A 6,000-nucleotide genomic window follows, 5' to 3' on the forward strand; every position below is an offset into this window, starting at 1 on the left:
TCTTCTGTGAGTTTCTTTAGTTGCACTGTTGTGTCTGCCTTCAGTCCAGAATCAATTCAAAATGTTTACCACTCAAGAGGTTATTTCTACTTTGGGGAAAAGCCAGAATTTTCAAGGTACCTGTTATGATTTGTGTCTGGATGTTCCCCTTAAGTATTATGCAATCATCATAGATTTCCAGAAGTATCTAAATCTAGAGTCTGTGATTGATTCATAGTTCAATGATCGAGGGGTTAAGGGTATGAGTACTATACTTGCCCTAGGGTGAGTTGCCTGCATACAATATAAGCAACTTGCTCTTCCTCTCTGTTTTGTTGCTTTTGTCTTCTGCCCAATGCCATGAACTGCTGCCCCTCTGCCATGGGCCGCCCTGCCTTGAAGCTAGCCAATTATGGATTGAAACCTCTACAAACTGTGACATAAATAGACCTTTACTCCTTTAACCTTGGGTTCTGGGTATTTGTCTCAGCAACAAAAAACTAATATAAAATTTGGTATCAAAAGTGGGGTCATTGCTGTGACTATACCCCACCATGTAGTTCAAGAGCCTTTGGGAATGGTTTACGGGAAGAGTTTGGAATGATTTGGAGATGCTGGCTGAAAAACCAGAGCTGGAATGGCTTAGGCTGTTCTATATGGGAGAATCTGGTTTGAGCTCGGAAGAACAGAAATCTGGTAGAAATCTTGCTGGTAAAGACCAGGCTCAGGAGGTTTCTGCTGGAAAGGACTGCATTGGCTATTTGTCTTCAGACAATATACAATATATGTTATGGTTTGGCAGAAAGTTTGCCCAAATTTTGCTTATGTCCAGAATTTGTCTGACACTGAGATTAAGGCCAGTAGTTTAATTAATCTGGTAGAAGAAATTTTAAAGCTAATGTTCAGGCTGCAGTATGGCTGCTGTTGGGGACTTTTAGCCAGATGCATGTTGAGAATCAAGAGCAAAGAGCCCAGAAGAATGATTTAAAATGTTGTGAGTTTGGCCACAAAGGTAGCTAAGGATTGCAAAGACAGAGATGGGAAATCTTGATTGCTGAGAAGGGACAGGAAAATTAGAAAAGATGACAGCATCACTAGAAGCAGCAGGACTGTACCCTTTGCAGCCTCAAAAACTGTAAAGGTGAAAGATTTTCCTTTGAAAAGAAAGCCCCAGAGCACTATGTTCCACAATGGTGGAAGCTTAGAGAATTAGTTCTGCAGAACTGGATTCAGAGTACTCAGCGATCCAAGCACTTGACCCTTACAGCCAAGAGAGAAGAAAGCATGGCCACCACTCCAGCTGGCAGTACACCTTGGCATTAATCATGTGAAGCATTAATCATGGTTTTAGATGCATGCAGGATGCAAGAGTTGTGGAGTCAGGGCGGCTTCTACCTGGATCTTAAAAGAAGTCCTGGAAAGCCAGGCAGTGAGCCCCAAAAAAGGCAGTGTGTACAGTGTGTAAAGCTTTTGTTAGTATGCAGTCAAAGGTGCAATGGAAGCAATGATAGCTACAACTACAAGCAGTGCCACAGGGGCAGAGCCACCCTAATCCTTTGCAGTTCACAACTTGCCACAGATTACCTTGGATGCTGCACATAGAACTACAGGACTCAGTATTTCCCCTGCTGGATTTTGGATTTGCTTTGGCTCCATTCCTTTGTATCCCCCTTGGTAAGTTTTGGAATGAAAATGTCTACATTGTGCCATTGAATATTGGAAGTGTTTCTTTTCACTTGTTTGGGGGCTCACAGATAAGAGTTTGCCTTAAATCTCAGAGGAGACTTGGGATTTGGACTTTTTTGCAATTGTGAAACTGTTAGGATTTTGCCAACTCTTAGAGATGCACCAAATGCCTTTTAGGTAAAGGAATGTACATGAGTCTACGGGGCAGAATGTTACGGTTTGTATCTGGATGTCCCCCTTAGGTATCATGTAGTCACACAATGGGGGCTCTTCCTAAGCTGATCGAGAGTGTGATTGATTTCCTGGCCAATGCTGGGATTAAAGGCATGAGTCCTACACCTTCCCTAGGGTGGGCAGTCTATAAATATAAGGGACAGAAAGAGGCTTGTCTCTCTTCTCTTATTGCTTTTGCTGTCCTTTGCCTGATGCCATAAACTACTACCCCTCTGCCCTGTGCCACCCTATCTTCGAGCCAGACAATTATGGACTGAAACCTCTACAAACTAAGATAAATAAATCTTTACTCCTTTAACCTTGTTGTTGGACATTTTGTCTCAATGGGAAAAGTAATACAGTACCAGATTCAGTGACTAAGGTTAATGAGGATGTACCATTAGGTTATTTGAAAGAAAGTTCAGTACAAGTTGGATCAATGAGGGGTGATCAAAAATGATTAATGTTTAATTAAAAAAGTATTACAGGGAAAGACACATTATCATTAAGTCCCCTCAACATACTCCAAATAATTCTGGCTGTGAACATATACTTATCACATAGCTCCTAGCAACATGTCTCTTGTTACATAGTTTTCCTTACAATATAAACATTTACTCTGTTCTACAGTCACTCCTTGCATCTATGGGCTAGATTAGTCTATGTAGTTATTTAAATAATTTTAATTAAAATGAAATAAAATTTCAGTTCCTCAGTTATACTACCCAAAATTTTAAATAAGAACCACTTATTAGCTCAGACAAGGAATATCTCCATCATTGCAGAAAGTTCTGCTGGACATACATCCCACATATTTTAATAGATGAAAATAACTGAAGTTACAAGAAAAAGTTACCTAAAGTCTTAATGTTAGATTTTCTTTTAGTAAAGAAGCCAAACCCTGTCTCATTCTAATAAGATATCCTGTTTAATATGTAGCATACCTAACTCTTTATCATCTAATAATTAAATGTTTTTAAAATTCATTAGCTCTTGAATAATGAATATAACTTCAATTAAATGAACACCACCTTTACATCCAAGTCACATTATCTTAGTAATTGTGTACTCTCAATTTTTTGAAGGAAGAAAAAACAGATGACCATATTTAATAAGTAGCAGCTAACTGAAATCAGTGTGCAAAAATTGCTGAAGAGAGATGGCCATGCCGTACTGAAGGAGGCTAAAGCTAGCTTTTACAGTGTTTGGTTTACACACTGAAAGGAGATGGAAATTCTCTTTTTTGAAACCAATTAATACTTTTTACTTCCATTTTACCTGAAAAATCTGTAACAAGAGGATGATTCATCAGGTGCCTGTTTTATTGACAGACGGGAACACATTCTTAAAGAAAATACCCAGGTCAGTTGCCAAGAAAACAATGATTCAGAGTCAGGCAAGTACTGTTAGTGAGAGCCAGGGATGCTCAAGACACAAACAGAATACCCAAGTCAGCCACCATCTTGAAGACTTTCCCTGCTGCATCCTTAGGAAATAGTCACAGGATAAAAGACTGTTCTTTTTTTTTGTTTGTTTGTTTTTAATGTATTTGGTTGTTATAGGGCCTTACTATGCAGCTCAGATCCACAGTGATCCTCCTGCTTTCAGCCTCCCCAGTTCTGGGATTATAGGTGTGCGGCACTATTCCTGGACTCTGTGGCTGGCTCAGCCTGTGCTGGGGGCAGGCTAGTATGGCATGTGGTGCCAGGGATCAAACCATGGTCTCTGTGTTTGCCTAAGCTTGCCTAAGCAGGTGCTTTAGTCCACTAAGCTATCTCACCAGCCAAAATACTGTTCTAAGAAATAATGGAGAATACCATGTAGCTCTGTGAGAGTGAGGGAAAAAGTGCCTACATGGGGTGTGGAGAGTCTCCATGTGCGTGTAAAGAGCTGAAGATACAGACCACTTCCAATTTTGAATAGTATGCTCTGGGAAGGTATCACTGAGAAAGCGGCACTTGAGTAGGGCCATGAAGGAAAGGAGTGGTGACAGAGGAAGCCATACAAATATCCGGGGAAAGGATATCCAGTTAGAATAAACAGGTCCCACAGAGGAAGGAGCTGACCAGTTCAGGGAACATGAAGGAGTTTCGTACAACTAGGCTGTTACTTTCTTACCCTGTCTGTTCCATTTCAAGATCTTCAGATGCCAAAGTCTTTTTCTTTTTCTGCTGCACTATACAATACATGCACTACTTAATAAAAGTGATAAATGAATCAGGGGAACTAGTTTTTGTTGAAAGCATTTTTAGAGAGGGGTTTGAATTCGGAGCCTTCACCCTGAGTTATATATCCCTAACTCCCTTTTTATTTTTTGAGATGGGGCCTGGTTAAGCTGCTACAGTGCCCAAGCTAGGCTCCAGTTTGTGATCTTATTACTCTACCCTTCCAGGTGCTGGGATTAACATGTGTGTATCATGTATCACCATGTCTGGCCTAAAAAAGCAACTTTTTTAGGGGTGGTGGTGGTGGTGAATAGGGTCTCACTATGTAGTCCAGGCTGACCTTGAACTATGGAGTCCAGACTAACTTCAAATTTGCAGTGATTCTCCTGCCTCAGCCTCCCAAGTGCTGGGATTCTGGTGTGCACCAGCATATCCAGCTTTAGAAGCAACTCTTCAGAGACCATTCTGAGGTATTAGTTATCTTTCTTCTAGCAATATAAAATCCAACTTTCTGAAAGTTCCTGGAGCTTCATCAGGAGAAAAATAAAGGTAGTTCCTCAGCATATCCTCAGGATTTCAGAGCTACTAGTTCAAGTTCATACATGTGCAGAAAAAGTAAACACAGCCGGTCTCAAACTTTTCTTCTTAGAAAAGTCTGCTTGCAAGGCTGGGCCTTGGTTGCCAGCAATCTGGTAACTTGGGCCCTGGGACAGTTCCCATCATTCCCAGAACTGAGAATACGGCTGGTGCTGAATTCCTGCTTTTCTGCTGGGAACTCTGCATGCCAGGATTTCTAGGGGTACCTATGTAACCAGCCCCCCAAAGCAACCAAGTGCAGTGACTCTCTAATGAGCTTCCTTGGTTGACAACACATCACACCAACACAACAGCAGAAAAAACTTAAGTATAAAATTTGTATTTCTACTGGGTATTGTGGCATATGCTTCTAATATCAGCATTCTGGGAGGCTGTGGAGGATCTCAAATCAGAGCTCATCCTTGGCAACTCAGTGACGAGACTGACTCCAAGTAAGAAGGAAAGGGTGGTGGCTAGGATGTAGCTCATTGTGTAGGTCCTGAGCTCAACCCTCCGTGCTACGAAACAAAACAAAAGCTGCATTACTTGACATCTAAATGAGCTACTGGCAATACTTGCCATCATCACATTTCACTCTCCTGTAAAAATCCAGAATGCAAACAGCAAACAGGCAAACAACTGGATTAACTATCACTTTACTGATTCTTGGCTTTATAATACAGTCAGAAAAAAAATATACCACCCCTTATTTAATCTAACACTACAATTTAACTTCCTAAGAAGAAAGAGACCACCAGAATTTGATAGTTTTGACTTTTTTCTCTTTCTCATTCTTGATAGCAAATCAGTTCAGTCTTCTTGCTATTTGGCAGAGAGCCATGGTCAGTTAATAACAAAACCATCAAGAGACTTCAATGTTTCTCAATATGATCCTTTTTTGGATAGTTCTTCATAGAAAAAACAAACCCCTAAAATAAAGGTTATGTCTGCAACAGTCACAGGTCAAAGCCCTAGATACTTGCTTTGTTGTTAGGAGGATGGAGTGGCCAGATCTCTTGTTAGACAAAGGCAAGATATGCCTGAGCTATGCAAAATCATTTCAGGTAGAAATGAAATCAGAGGCCAGAGAAAAAAGCTGGTGACTGTTCCCAATGATGACAGGAACTACTCTGAAGTCCTCCATGTGTCATGTACATATAACATGATCTTAGCCATAGCATCTGGGGTCTGAAACAAATAGTTCCTGTCCCTTTGACTTATCCCTTATGATAATAACTAAATTCTTCTCTTTTTCTTTTGTGATGCTGAAATTGAACCCAGGACACCCTACCACTGAGCTACAATCCTGACCCTGTAGAGCAGATATTCTTTTGATGTGCTCACTAAAGTTCACAAATAATTTGATTTACTGTACCATTTA

General features: G+C 40.6%; 1 protein-coding gene across 8 annotated transcripts in view; it reads right to left on the reverse strand.

Annotated features, from left to right (window-relative positions):
- The window catches only part of Sh3d19 (SH3 domain containing 19), a 103,770-nt gene that overhangs the window by 38,816 nt on the left and 58,954 nt on the right, over positions 1–6,000 (reverse strand). The window lies entirely within an intron of this gene.

Source organism: Octodon degus, unplaced genomic scaffold (genome assembly GCF_000260255.1).
Source record: "Octodon degus isolate 3935 unplaced genomic scaffold, OctDeg1.0 scaffold00101, whole genome shotgun sequence".
Classification (NCBI taxonomy): domain Eukaryota; kingdom Metazoa; phylum Chordata; class Mammalia; order Rodentia; family Octodontidae; genus Octodon; species Octodon degus.